This window comes from Taeniopygia guttata, chromosome 8 (genome assembly GCF_048771995.1).
Source record: "Taeniopygia guttata chromosome 8, bTaeGut7.mat, whole genome shotgun sequence".
NCBI classification, from domain to species: domain Eukaryota; kingdom Metazoa; phylum Chordata; class Aves; order Passeriformes; family Estrildidae; genus Taeniopygia; species Taeniopygia guttata.
The window spans coordinates 16,096,341-16,111,045 of NC_133033.1; the positions used below are offsets into that span (position 1 = coordinate 16,096,341).

At 43.6% G+C, this 14,705-nt stretch overlaps 1 protein-coding gene across 5 annotated transcripts in view; it reads right to left on the reverse strand.

The window, feature by feature from the left end:
• The window catches only part of ZNF644 (zinc finger protein 644), a 78,503-nt gene extending 72,510 nt beyond the window's left edge, over nucleotides 1-5,993 (reverse strand). For 3 of the 5 annotated variants that reach the window (XM_030279142.4, XM_072932473.1, XM_072932469.1), the window contains exon 1: nucleotides 5,559-5,824. The gene's annotated coding sequence lies outside the window, so the exon portion shown is untranslated. Of the gene's footprint in view, nucleotides 1-5,558; nucleotides 5,825-5,879 lie in introns of those variants that run through there. The other 2 variants (XM_030279152.4, XM_072932466.1) reach the window with 2 other exon arrangements.
• Nucleotides 5,994-14,705: the final 8,712 nt, after the last annotated feature.

Below are 14,705 nucleotides of genomic sequence, written 5' to 3' on the forward strand. Positions count from 1 at the left end.
GGAGAGTATTACAGTGTGGGGAACAACAAGACCTGTATATGTGGTATCAGGCACAGACTGACCATGGGAGATCAAAAATGCGCCAAGAGGAGCCATTAGCAGGGGAAAGACCAACAGGTTTTTTCTCTTCAATGCTGAAGACTCCTGCAGACTAAGGACACTGGATACCCTTTGTGGTGAAGTCCTCATGCATAGAGCTGGGCTTGTAAAAACACGTGGATACAGTTCCAACAGCCTTTTGTTGGAACAAAGAGCGAATGGAAGTATTTAAGAATCACATAATGACTTTTGGTAATTCCTAAGCAATCACATAACCAGACAATACATGCTGATCAACCTCTTCTTCATGTGGACAACTGTGTAAGTAAAGGTGATGTCCATTTGAACCTTTTGTTTCAAATCAACTTTTGTTTCCATCTGAGAAATCCTTTAAATAACATTCAGAGTAGGTTTAACATCCATTATCACTGTTTGATTATTCCTGAGAAGGGATTTAAAAATTGTGTTTTCCAGATGAAGATTAAAGAGCTACTTCTAGGCTTCCTACCTTCTTTAACAAAGTAAAATTCCACTGTGTCTCAAAAGCTAAACATTAATACAGACGGGAGTTGCTGTCATTTTAGTAAATGTTAGCCGTAAACATTTTGTACTCCCATTACTTTCCCACCCAAACTTCGTCTACTCATGTTGAGAAGCAAACTGGATTTCTTATACCGTCATGCTGCCTTGTCTTGTGCTCAGGGATACCTGCCACTGTCGGACCCCAGCTTTTCTGCTTGGCTTCACAAAGTGAAAGCAGGTTGTTGCCTCGGGGCCTAAAGAGGGCAGCTTTTCACGCCTGTGATGCACAGGTACCCCGCTGACCTTCCAAGCAGCCTGCTGCCCTCCAGGGAGGCTGCCGGACCAGGGGGAATGCCGCTAGCTCACCGCATGGCACACGTGCAAACAGCCGCTCCCCACATCCGATGCTGTGCTATGTCCTTGGCACTGGAAAGCAACACACATCGCTGCAGAGAGCAAGGCAAGATGGGATTCTTTTCACTGCACATCAGCAAGCAGTGGAAGTTCATTTAGCTAGCCTTGCATTTCTTATAGACACATCACTTTTATACTGCAGGCAGAGTCACAGCACTTGCCTCTGACTACAGCATACATCTCCAAAAACGGGTGGAGGGGAGATGGAGAGATAAAACAAATCTCTTAGTAAGGGAATAAGCTGGGCCCTCTCAATCTCACCCTGCAGTGCCACAAACTCCTGGCCTTGCTGCTGGGGAAAACAGAGGGAAAATCCCACATCCTGATAAGAATCCAGAGCAAAACTATGCCCTGTGGAATTTGTCCAAGGTATGGCATTGCCTAAATCAGGTCTAATTACCATGCAAGATAGGATGAAGAACCTCTTAATTCCACAGACTCTGTCCCAAAGGCTGAGCGCTCTTAGCACTCATAATCCTGTGCACTGAGTCATATTAAATAAGTTGCAGGACTCAGCCTAGTTTTGCCACACTTCCTCCAGTGCACTGCTTTAGAAGGAAGGGTGAGTTGCAATCTGAACCTAAAAACCAGGGTATGCATTCCCTTCCTCCACTTTCCCCGGGCTTTATACTGAAAGCAGAGCAGGATCTAGGTGACTTACCTTCTGTCAGCACCTTCTGTGTTTTAAAGTTTTCTATCAGGGCACAGAAGAGCCATAATAATGAAGAACTACATTATCTCACTTTGCATCAGATTTTCCACCTTCCTCTGTGATTTACCATACCAAAATCTCTGCCATTTGTGTGATATGGAAAGTGGCAGATGAAGGCTCAAAACCTGTAATGCTGCCTAGAATATGCAGCAAATACAGTCTAATTAGAAATTAATATTTATTAGCTATGTTCCTCTAACATAATTCGTTCTGCCGCAGAGTATCACTGGAGTATCACGTAGAAGACAAGAAGGTTTGAGGTGAAGTCCCTCAGTACAGAAGCACAGCAGATGCCATGTGGGGAGGCTGACAGGACCTGGCTCTGCAGACACGCCGGCCTGCCCGACAGGGGCAGAGGAGCCCACGGACATTAAATACCTGCTGGCTGAGGGCCGGGAGCGCTGCAACAACCGAGAGGGGCCGGTCCTCACGGGCTGTGCGGAGCCGCGGGCTCCTTCCCGGCGGAGGCGGACGTGGGCGCGTCACGTGCGGCCGTGTCCCCGCAGCCCGGCTTCCTCCTGCGGCCGTGGCCCTGCGGCCATGTCCCCTCAGCCGTGTACTCTCAGCCCGGCTTCCTGCGGCCATGTCCCCTCAGCCGTGTGCCCTCAGCCCGGATTCCTGCGGCCATGTCCCCTCAGCCCGGCTTCCTGCGGCCATGTCCCCTCAGCCGTGTGCCCCCAGCCCGGATTCCTGCGGCCATGTCCCCTCAGCCGTGTGCCCCCAGCCCGGCTTCCTGCGGCCATGTCCCCTCAGCCGTGTGCCCTCAGCCCCCCTTCCTGCGGCCATGTCCCCTCAGCCGTGTGCCCCCAGCCCCCCTTCCTGCGGCCATATCCCCTCAGCCGTGTGCCCTCAGCCCGGATTCCTGCGGCCATGTCCCCTCAGCCGCGTCCCCTCAGCCCTGTCCCCTCAGCCCCGCTTCCTGCGGCCGTGGCCCTCTGGCTACGTCCCCTCAGCCGTGTCCCCGCAGCCATGTCCCCACAGCCATGTCCCCTCAGCCGTGTCCCCTCAGCCGTGTCCCCGCAGCCATGTCCCCTCAGCCGTGTCCCCGCAGCCATGTCCCCTCAGCCATGTCCCCTCAGCCGTGTCCCCTCAGCCGTGTCCCCACAGCCATGTCCCCTCAGCCGTGTGCCCTCAGCCGTGTCCCCACAGCCATGTCCCCGCAGCCGTGTCCCCACAGCCCTGTCCCCACAGCCCTGTCCCCACAGCCGTGTCCCCTCAGCCATGTCCCCGCAGCCATGTCCCCTCAGCCGTGTCCCCTCAGCCGTGTCCCCGCAGCCGTGTCCCCGCAGCCCCGCTTCCCGCGGGGGCAGTGGCTTGGCCAGCGCAGCGCCTGCGGCCAGCGGGGAGCCGGCGCTGGCTCGGCAGGGCTCACTGGGACAATGTCCCTGAACAACATCCCTGCCTTTGCCCGTTGGTTTGTAGAACTAAGTCCTAGAAATTAGTGTCCCCCAAAATGGAGCTTCCACACAACGGAATGTTTATAGAAAATGCACCACAATGTGTATGATGAAGTTGGGAATTAAATATTGGGGAAATAGTCAGGATTTTACTTGTCAGGAGGCCTTGTCCCATCAGAAGTCAACCAATGACTAAAGCCAGGAACAAAGCAAACCTGGAGCACCTGCAGAACAGAGAATACCTTCGAATGAAGTGAACAGCTGAAGAAAAGAGAACCATTAGAGTTATATCCCCTTCCACTTCTCAACAGTATGTAAACACGGTAAGGTGTTTAGACACAACTGTTGAGTGTGTGACAAGTTTTCTCCAAGAACCTGTGTTTCAAATCCAGCATCTGAGATCTTTCTCAAGCTCCACATTCCTGCATACTCCACAGTTCTCCTTGGCTGGAGTGTGGGACAAACACAAAGCAAATTCTTCAACCAAGACTCATCTCTATGGCAAAAACAACGAACTAAGAATACACTCACTGTGTCAGCAGGTCCTGACAGAAGCACTGCAAGGGTTAATAACAAAAGAAATGGCAGGATACACTGAGTTTCAGTTACAGCTTGTATACTGAAAGTAAGGATCCTTATTCAGGAGTGAATTCTACTCATTGAAACTCAAATTTTAAGTAAATGCAAATAGCCTATACTGAAAATGTGAAAAATAAACAAAATATCATTTAATTTAATTTGAGTGCCCAAGCAAGTAATTTTCAAGTCTGTTTAATGTTTAGGAAGAAAAAGCCTTACTTCAGTCTCTGCAAATGGTTTTAGTTACTTCTGTGACTTTCCATCTCTTGAGGATAATCTACTCCTAATAAGGACAATTGCTTAGATTTATTACCCCACTGAGGTCTTGTTAAAGATCTAACAAAAATCCTATTTAAATGAAAAGGACAATAAAATTTAAAGTCAGTGTAGAGTTTAATTAAAACCTGAAACAGAATCAATGTCTTCATGCATTAGAAAAGCAAAAACAGATTTCAAAGCTGTTAAACTATGTGTAATTGGCATAAACTATCCATTGAGCCAAAGTTAAAAAAAAAAGGCAGACTATCGTATGGAAATGGGAGTCTATTAATAAATAAAAAACCTGATACATGTGCATAGCACCACATTTTTGCATGCATTTTTTTATTTGCCTAATTTGCTAAGCATATCTTAGAGCAAACATGAAACAAGCTAGCTGTTAAGTTGAACAAATCCAAAAGGGACAAAAAGAGACTGATTGAAATCAATGCATTAACATGAACCAGCATTTAAAAACGTTTCATAATGTTCCCAAAGCGAGCATGTAAACTGCAGCAGTCTCAGTTCAAAACTGCTGTAATCTGTGTTCCCATGTAGTCATTATTCATACATGGGAGTATACAGCTCCTAAGTCATTTTTCATGCATGAATAGTTTAAAACCCAAAATCACTGACATAAATCCACAAGGGAAACCTCCCTTTTGAAAGTTAACATCTCGAGAACTCTGGGAAGGAATGTGAAGCCAGTACCAGTCCATGTGCTGACAAAACCGTTCTGTAGGGAAGAATCTATACGCAGCCCCACTCCGACCGCAGGCACACCCAAGCCTTGCCCAGCCCCAGAGCCACCGCCGGCCTCTTGGGTCCCGTTTGCAGAGCCAAACCCAGCAAGGTCGCAGCCACGACCCCAAGCCAGATCTTGCCACCTCTCCCTTCTCCTACCGGCATGCAACCGGGACCTCGCACACAGGGAAGGGAGGTCAGCGCAACAGCTGCTTTGGGCACACGCTTTCCTTTTCAGGAGAAAATAAATTCTGAGACAAAAACTATCCTATAACCTGTTTCTGCATTAAGGAAAAGGCTCTTTTGTTTCCCTTCTTTCCCACAGGAAGGGCGATGGGCTGGCTAGGGCAGGCAGGCGCAGATGGGCTCGGTGCAGAGGAACTGCACACCCAGGTGCTCCAGGCAGCAGTGGCTGGAAATGGTGCCCCAGCCTGGCTGGCCGCCCTAGCTCGCCCAGTTGTCACCCAAGAGGGACAAAGTAAGAGTCAGGAGGGAACTGAGGTGCTGAAGTGAGTCACACGACTCCCTCGTCTGGAAAAATCCCGAAAGGATGGTACGTCACCTTCCCTCTGCAGCACATCAGTCCCTTGTTAACCATTTTATCAATGTGGTACAATACACTGCAAGCCCACAGAACTGGCCATCTTACGTAGGCCTCTCTCCGTTTAAAGTTACAGCTCTTGCCGGTGTTACGGTATAGTCGGCGCCTTTGCTTTTAACTTCCATTTTTGCATGGGTTTTCAGTATTTAGGCCTCCCTTTAAGTCCGGAAACACCTGGCCGAGGCATGGCCAGCTGCAGCCCTGCCACCAGGTCCCTCCGGGGCGCGGCTGCGCGGCGGTGGCGGCCGGGTCCCTCCCTTGGTCCCTGCCCGCGGGTCTGTGTGTCACCTACCCAGCAGCGCCGAGACGCGAGAGCCCTCTGGACAAGCACCGCGGAACACACCATGGGGCGCCTGCAGCACAAGCTGTGCCATACCTCGGTCTCACCCTGCGCCTGGTGCCAGCACCGAGGGGGAGCGCACGGTGACACGCGAGTGCCACCGCCTAAAGCCCCCGGAGGGCGGCACCCCGAGGGCGGCACTCCGGCCGTCCCGGGCCGCTCCTGCGCACGGCCGGCGGGGCCGCGGCCTCCGGCCCGCCCGGCCCGCGGGCTGCGGGGAGCGGGCGCGGAGCCAGCGCCCCCGCGCTGTCCCGGGCCCGGCACCGCACTGACCCCCGCGCCGTGCCGGTGCGCAGGGAACGAGGGCTCGTTCCGCGCACGGTTCCCGCACGGCGGATGGGCAATTCCTCAACGCGCCTCAGGCCGGCGATTGTGAGCGCAGTAATGGAGGGGAAATGTCCGATGTGAGCCCCATGTGAAAGACATCAAAACACTTTGTGTGCGGTGCATCCTGGGGGTTGTATTCCTCAAAGACCTTTTTAAAGAAACACAGTCTGAAATCTCTTGTCAGGGTCTGCAGGAAAGACACAGCTGTTTACAAATGGCACTTGGAATTATATTACCCATTCCACTTGGTGACAAAGAGCTCCTCATTTCCCATTCCATCCACAGAAGGAGTGGAAATGTCAATTTAATGCTCTTTTCTTAGTTCTTTCACTACAGATACAAAGCCTAGTACAGTTTCAAGGCAATGAGGAATGCTATGAAACTGGGATGAAATCTTGGCGCATTCCAAGCCCTGTCAACTACCTCTATAGCTAACAAGCAGAACTACGTCTTGGTGACTTATGACTAAACTCCAAATAAAAAAATACAAATGAAAATATATTAGTAGCTGCCAATGACAATTCTAAACAGGATTTAGGATCTCTGTTTCATTAATGTTATGTAGTTCGCTTGCCACATACATGAAAAAAAAGCTACTTTCCAGTTCAAGAATGAGTGAAATATAACTGTTGAAAGAAACATGAATCTGCTTTGCTCCTTGTACACATGCACTTTCTTTTGGCAATAACTGCATTGCCAAGAGATAAGAGACGGGCTTCTCAAAAGATAATGCACATAAGAACCTTACAGAACAACTGGCCTGGTACAACAGCTGAGTGGCACGGGGCAAGAGTGGAGCTCCACAGCGTCAACACGCTTTTCTGACAGAACACAGATTTACACTCAGTGACTATTTTAATTACTGATTAGGTTTCTACATCTTCACAAACACATTCCAGTCATACTTCCAAAAGTATCTGGCCAGTCAGCACAATCTTGTATAGCAGTAGACAAAATGGCTTCTGCATGAAGTTTGTCTACAGAGGAGAAAAGGCAAAATAAAGGCATGAAGGTGAGGGTTGTCCCAAACTCAGCATCACCCTCGAAGCTTCATGTAAGAAACAGGTCATTCCTAAAGCTGTGCCTCTGAAGGAGGCAACACTTTGTCCACTATTTTTTCTCATGTTTTGCTTTTTAGTCATGTTATGTCCTGAATAAAACGTCTTACAACAGATACCCCACTCCTCCATTAAAAGTTATGGGAGAGGCTTTTTTATAAAACCACATCTATCTGATGCTTCTTTAGTAAACTTATTCTCCTGGGGTAATGGATTGTTGTCCCTGTCCTGGAGGAGGCTGATGCTGGGCATGTGGCTGCTCTGTGTGCCCTCCCTGATGCAGAGCTCTGGGACTCTCCTTCCAGGGATGGATCATGATGTTTTCATGTCTGACATCAACTCTTCCTATGGCTGCACTCACAGATTTTTCAGTGAATACTTACACAGCTACAGCACCTGACACGATATCAGCCCAGCATTTCCCATTATTAGGGGTATGGAGGAATGCAGATAAAGTACTTTACTTCCTTCTGTGCATCATCCCACTCCAGGAAATGAAACAATTTCTCACAGGGCTTAAGTAAGCAAAAGGTGAGGCCTACAATTAACTACGGCCACAAATACAAATGATAATTACCTCAGTGGAGAGGTAAATGTTTCAGCACTAACACCTGAAAGCTTGAAATTTGGTGACATATTTTCAAATCAGTCTCAGAGTGACAAACAACCCAAAGGAAAATATATAGCTACTTTGGAAAGTATTAATGCAGAATAAATCCAGTCAATAGCAGAAGTCAGAGTTATTCATAAATTCTGGTTCTCAGATCTGCTCTTCCAGAAGAAAAACACTTTAAGAATGCAACAGATGCTTTGCTTTGAGCACACTCCAGTAGATCTCAGTACTGCTCACATACACCTGAATGAGCAGTTTATTGACGGGAGGGAGCTGGCCTGTCCCACATCTGTTATAGGTTACCCACTAAGACCCAGTTATCTCTATAAAGCTAAAATCAACCAAACAAAACCAGGAAGAGGTAAGGTGGAAGAGTAGTTAGCTCTTTTTCATAGCTCCACAAGGACCTGAAACTAGCAATTGTGTTTAGGTAGATGTTTTTCTGTTTGATAAGCACACACACAATCCTTATTTATAAATGCAAATGTTACTGGAATGGGAGGATAGAATTGTTCGTTAACTCACGACAAGTCTGATCTGTTGGAGAGCTAGAATTAATAAAAAAGCATGAAAATTAATGTTTCCATTGTGTCACTGAAGGTCAAATCTTTCTTTCCAGTCTTTCTTCCAATCTGAAAATTTCTGAAATGGTTCACAGAGATGCCATGAACACCTGCTCTAGGAAACTTACCTTTCTCCTGTCACTTCTAAAGTTTGCTCTGTCCCACAGGCAAAATCCCAGCTCCTCCACAGTACGTGCCTACAACATCTCAGATCACTTCATATCTTCTCTACCCAACTTGGGAGCATCAGGTATCGTCACCCCTGAGCATTGTTCAGTTCCTCTTAGAGGAGGAGATGTCTGCCCCTTCCAGAACACAGGAGGCAAACAGGTGCCCTCTGTGTAGCTTCCTCACACCTGCAAAAGTTGCAGCAACAGAGTATAACAGTACTTCTGCAGTGAGCTCTATGTTCACCACCCACACAGGAAGGGGAAGTACAGGAACATCACAAACAAGTGAGGAGGGACTTGGGTTTTGCTTTGAGACAATCCTTTTTATATAGACTGTTGAAAAGTCGTATTTTCTTAAGAACAGTTGTTTTTTAAAAGCAGGAGGTATTTTCCTTGCTCAAAATTCAAAGAGGCACTCAAATGCACTGAGCATAAACATGCTTAGTGCATTTTATTAAGCAAGCTGCTTCTACTGTCACAATGCAATAACTGGTCCTATCTTACTGTCACCTTTTCCCAGTTACTCACTAATGCTGCATGAACATGCAGATACACCCATCTACTAAAACAAAATGCAACAAAGCCTCTGCCCAACTTTGGATCTACTTAACCTGACAGTGAAGTCACAAGTTACAGTAGGAACTATTTTTATGTATTCTCAAGAAAATACAATTAAATAACAAAACTAGGGGGAAAAATCATAGCAAGTCCTATACAAGTGTTCAGAAAAGAACTTAAAATAACACCTCATTTCTTTTCAGGTTATCATTTGTTTTGCACTACATTTAAATATTCTACTGTGTCTCTAGGCACTGTAAGACAGTCATTCTGCAGCAAAACTTCTGCTGAAGTAGGCTCTGGTGGTGGAATGCATTTAGAAATGATAGCCAGATGATGGCATGGTAAACGTCCTTCTTTTGACAGCCCGTATATGTCTATTAGAAATATTCCTTGTTCCATATGCATGTGGAGGATTAGACACATACACTCATCACACAGAACAACTATCTCCTGGAACACGTCAGCAGAGTATTTACTACCAAATCCAGAAGGAGTTTGTGATTCTTGCATTGTCCCCATTAATGAGAAAAATGTCACTATACAAAAGCTCTCTTTTTTTTTCGCTTTCTTATCAAATCCTTCAAACAGCTGATAACTAGCTTTTATAGATTGGAGAGTCAGATGGAATTCTGAACCTATTATTTTACTAAAACCCCAGGGGTCAACTTATCACCCGAAAACCATTTTACATGGACAATTTGACTTTCATATGGAGTGTCAGAACATACCCTAGATGGAAATCTAAAATAAATTATATGGAATAGTGCCTTCTTTGTGCTGAAATTTATCAGTCCCACACTACAATAATTTTGAAAATTGTATCCCTTAAGCTGCAGTGCTGAGATATTATTAACTGCTTGAACTGAAAGAGCAGGTCTGATCAACTGCTATAAAGTCTATGGACAGAGACTAATTTCTATTGAACCACATGCTTATCTGAAGCTGTGTTCCACCATTGCAAGCTGCCAACTTTATTTTCTTCCAGAATACACTGCCCATCTTTTTACCATCATCCTCAGTATGCACTGTCACTTCAGCAAATTCATTCCAGGAGCTAAGAATGTGTCTAAGCTTCTGCTAATATGGTTGTCTGAGACAATCACACCCAGGAGACGGGGAGGGAGATCCATCCACTTGTACCTCTTATCTTCCTAAAACAGGTTATTTTCCTCACTAAGCAAGCCTCCAGTCTCTGAAACGCATCTCTGGGATGTATCACAAGATAAGCATATCTATTTCATGGCCAACACGTTCTTTATCACTTCTGCTACCACAATTAAGAAATAAAATTATTTGATAATGTGCTGATGCTTTGGTGAATGCACCTTTTACATCGGTTAGTACAATTTTTAAAAACCAAACTGACCTCAGAGCCTAAAATCTTTATAATTGAGAAGATACTGAAAATGATAAATGATACTGCTGCTGGGTGACTATTCTTTGAATGGAAATTCCCAACTAGACAGAAAAACCTTCCCCAGGCACAGCACATAAGATACAAGGATAGAGTTCTGGGATAAAAGAAGTGTATTACCTACACCCAGGAACCTAACAAGTCTGGAATAAAACAGCTAAAATATTACACCACAACCAGGAAAAATAGTAATAAATTGTACTGCCTCATTTTCATTCAGATAATTTAATAGCCTTTATAAACTGAAAGAAATTGTTAAAAAGGAGGTTCTGATTTGCACATCCAAGTTTCTAGATAGTACTGCGTTCACTTTTTCTTTACTAGACAGTGTCAAGCTCTCCATGAGGCATTCAAAACTAATGACAATTCACTGTGGCAAATCAATCTCTCTAAGCAGAGAGTCTGTTGCTTCTGGCAATGGCATTCAGCTCACTGAGACCTTTGCCTGGCAGGAATTTGAAAACCAAGGTGTGGCTGGTCTCTTCCAAACCTTTTAATGCCTGTCTATCCAACATCCTTTATTTTAGGATGGATCTAAGAAGCAGAAGGAGCCTGTCAGTAAGTGGACACTTGTCCTGAATAAGTGGCTTGGCTGCTTAAAAAACACCATCAAAGGTATTGGCAAAGCAGGATATAATAAGAGTCTGTGAAAATATACAGAGTTCAATGGCGAGTTTCACTGTATTACTTATTGCATTAGCCAGATTAAAGCATAAAAAAGAATAGTATTTCTGTGTCTACTTTCATTACATCCTACCATTTATTAGAGTGACTAGGGCAAGTTAGCAGCCTTTTCCTGTCTCACTCAAACAACAGGAATTCGCTCACATCACAAATTCACAGTACTGAAGATAAGGAAAAGTGCTACGTTTGGAGTTTTCCACTTATACTGATGAATATTCTGAGTATTTTTAAGTGCTTAAACTGATGAGATAAATGTTTTGGAATCAGTTTCTCTAAATTATAGCTTAATTAGATCAAAAGAAGAAGTCCACAATTTCAAAGGATAAAGCCTGAATCTAGCTAGAAGTGTGATCAGGTATCAACATGCAGCAGCTTAAAACAAGTTATGCAAGCTAACTGTAATATGTGTGAATATCAGGTTTCTAATACAGAAATGTGTATTTTTCAATATACTTTTCTGAGCAGAAATCATATGTCATTTATATGCAAATCAGACTATATTCTGCAACTGATTCTTCAGTGCAGAAGCCATGGGAATTATTTGCACTTAATAAAGCCTCATAAATAGGTTTTGCCTCTAAGTGGGTGGGAGAACAGCAAATATATCATAGCCATTTACAGTTACAAGCGTCTTCTTATTTTGAAAGTTATATGCATCCTTTAATAGGAAGTTTCACAGTTACAAAAGAAACATTGTTTTCTTTATATAAACAAAATACCCTTACAGCCTTCAAAACAAAATGTTTTGCCTTGTTCCCTATGCTCAGCTATCTAAAATATAGAAATTGTCATCTAGCTTCAGTCAAAAAGACATGCTAGTTCCATGCAGTATATATTAAATACAGAAAGAAATTAATTGTTATTATATCTAGGCAATTTTGTATTTGAAAGGACATATACCTTCTTTATGTGGAGTATGTCCACCCAGTACCATCTATTGCATTTTTGCAAAACATGTTAACATCTTCACACACCACCAATTAGATGTGCCCCTCAAGTCCTGGCACATGGAAATAATCCATTTAAAAAGCACAAGAGAACAGACTTGAGACCACTCAAAGCACATTCCCCAAAGTTTAGTGAAAGTGTAGTGTATCAGCGTGGTAAGTAGCACACTTAAGCAAGCTGGGAAACAACTCTTCCTAACTGGTATAAACAGTCTGGACTGGGACTCCTGTTAAGGGCAGGAATGCAAGTCAACAGTAGCACATCTTTTCCAGTCTCTTCACAGCCAGAGGGAAGAGCAACAGTGATAAGCATTGCCTAGAGAGACAAAAGTGCTTAGCAATGCTCTCCTTATCCCAGCCCATTCTATCTGAAACGCCCATCCAGGGCACATGGAGACCAGGAGTTAGAACACTGGGAGAAAGTGAAGACTTAAACTGATACAATTTGATGTCACACAGATTTCAAGGACAAATACAGAAGCATGGCTAAGCCAGGTTTATCTCAACTGAACAGTGGCAGCCAATAAACACCTGCCCTTTTTCTATCTGATTGTTTTCAGTCAAGCTGAAATTAATCACTGAAAGCACTGTATGTGCCTCAGTTAATTCTCATGGAAGTCTTCCAAAAATTCAGTGTGTTATTAGGCCTCTGCAGGAAGAGAATTTTACCCTGATTAGTACCTTCTTTTCTATTTCCTTGTTAAGCAAAGGAGCTTGGAAAAAAACCTAGGCATTCACAGATCTCATTTCAGAAATATAATTAAAGATTCTGGTAGTAAAACAATTGACAAGATACAACTCTTTTGCTCATCTACATAACGTGCAGTCAGGGTTACATAAATAGCTAATGCAAGACACCCCTTTTTTCAGAAGAGGTACTATCGATACTGTCATAATGATGCATTAGAATGGTATCATTTGTGCTCTGCAAAATGACTGATTTCAAATATTTTGGGTATATTGGTTTCATACAGTGACTTCTGTTAATTCTTTATCATTATTCTGACTGCCTTTAAGAGCACCAACTTTTATACATCACATAACTATTCTGTGAAGGTATATCTAAGTAAAAATACACCCAAATAACAAGAGTCCTACTTGTTGCAACTGCTCTTATTTTAACTATTACTGTAATGCTTAACTCATGAAAATCTTCACATACAGGAATAAAAGCTACATAATTAAAATATGCTCATGACATGCACCACACAAGGAAAATTATGTTACAATACATTTTCAGTATTCTGTATGCTGAATCTTACCTTATACAGAAATATGTCTGGCAACATGTTTAAACACTATACTTATTTTCCCACTATTTTTGAAGATTATGGGTTTTGAGTGCATATTGCATTTTCTTCAGGCACAGATATGGTTGACCTCAGTTTTTATTTTGAAATCAATATGTGTGATAGGACAAGGAAGCATATAAGGAAGTTGAAGTTAAATTAAAAGCAGGTATAAGCATGTATTTTATTATGGAGAATCACACAAGTAAGATAGTAAAATCTGACTTCTCATCACATTGAATTTTCTTTCACTATTTTGTTATAGGAAACGTATTTTTTATAATGTAAATTTTGTAGAATCATCCCCAGACTAAAGCTGTGGCATCCTGCTGTATCCCCAAAGAATTACTTACACAATCCCATTGATTGAAATTCAAGCCACTCATTTAATGTTTCAACTCTACGTAGAATTAAAATAAGGATCAGTTTAGACTCTAACAATGTTTTTATGTACTTTAGTCTCTATTTTACTCATTGTTAGTAGCTTAGTGAAAATGTCTGAAGATGCCCTGTTGAATTTGTCTTTCTGAACATTTGGTCAGTACCTGAAATGAAGCACAGCCATCTTTTGCCCTTTTATTCACCTTAGGAAAGTTAGATCCTTAAATGGATAAAGGAATTCAGTGTCTCACATGCACAAGCAAGGCAATGCTCAGTGAACCTGTCTGTGTTATTACAGCACACCAACTTCTCCATGTCATTCTCATCACAGGTGATTTGGAGAGTTCCACCAGAGAGCAATTCAGCCCATTTACAATCTGAAATACCTTCTGACAGTGTCTGCCTCGTTCTAGTGACTAGACAGGGAGTCCAGGTGAACTAAGTTTATCTCTTAATGGAATTCAATTAAACAATGGCAATTACAGCTCTCCATAGCTATGTCAACACTTACCTTCTGGGGAGTGACCTGGGGTTTTGGTCCCCTGGTCATTTATATGAGGCATCTTTTGAGAAACAACACTGTATCTGCCTGGGAGCCATCTGTTTCCCATGGAAATCAGAAGATTGTGATGGACAGGAGATAAAATCTGCATTCTTAAATGTTACCCTGACACAGAACTGGAAGGTGTACATGACTAGGACGGCAGGGCTAAATGTAGCAGTAGTATAGCAATTCTGAGTTACATCAGCTTGGAAGCTTAATTTTAAAAAAATCTGACAAAAAGAGATCAGATATACTAATAACTTTGAGATGAAATAAAATACTTGATGTGTAGAAAAGTGAATTAAGCTCGGGCCTGCTGGCATTTGCATAGTCAAAAAGATATTGAGGGGTGAGGATTGAGGCTGCTTAGATTAGTCCATTCTTTCATCCAGAGAAAGAGTCATATTAAGTCAAAAGCATAAGGAAACACTGGAGTCAAGCAAAATGTTATTAGTTGAGAAAATTACAATCTGGTAGTGCAGCAAAACATGGCTGCATTTAGTTGTACCGCAAACAATGTTGAAAGAACAGACAGCTAATGTTCCACA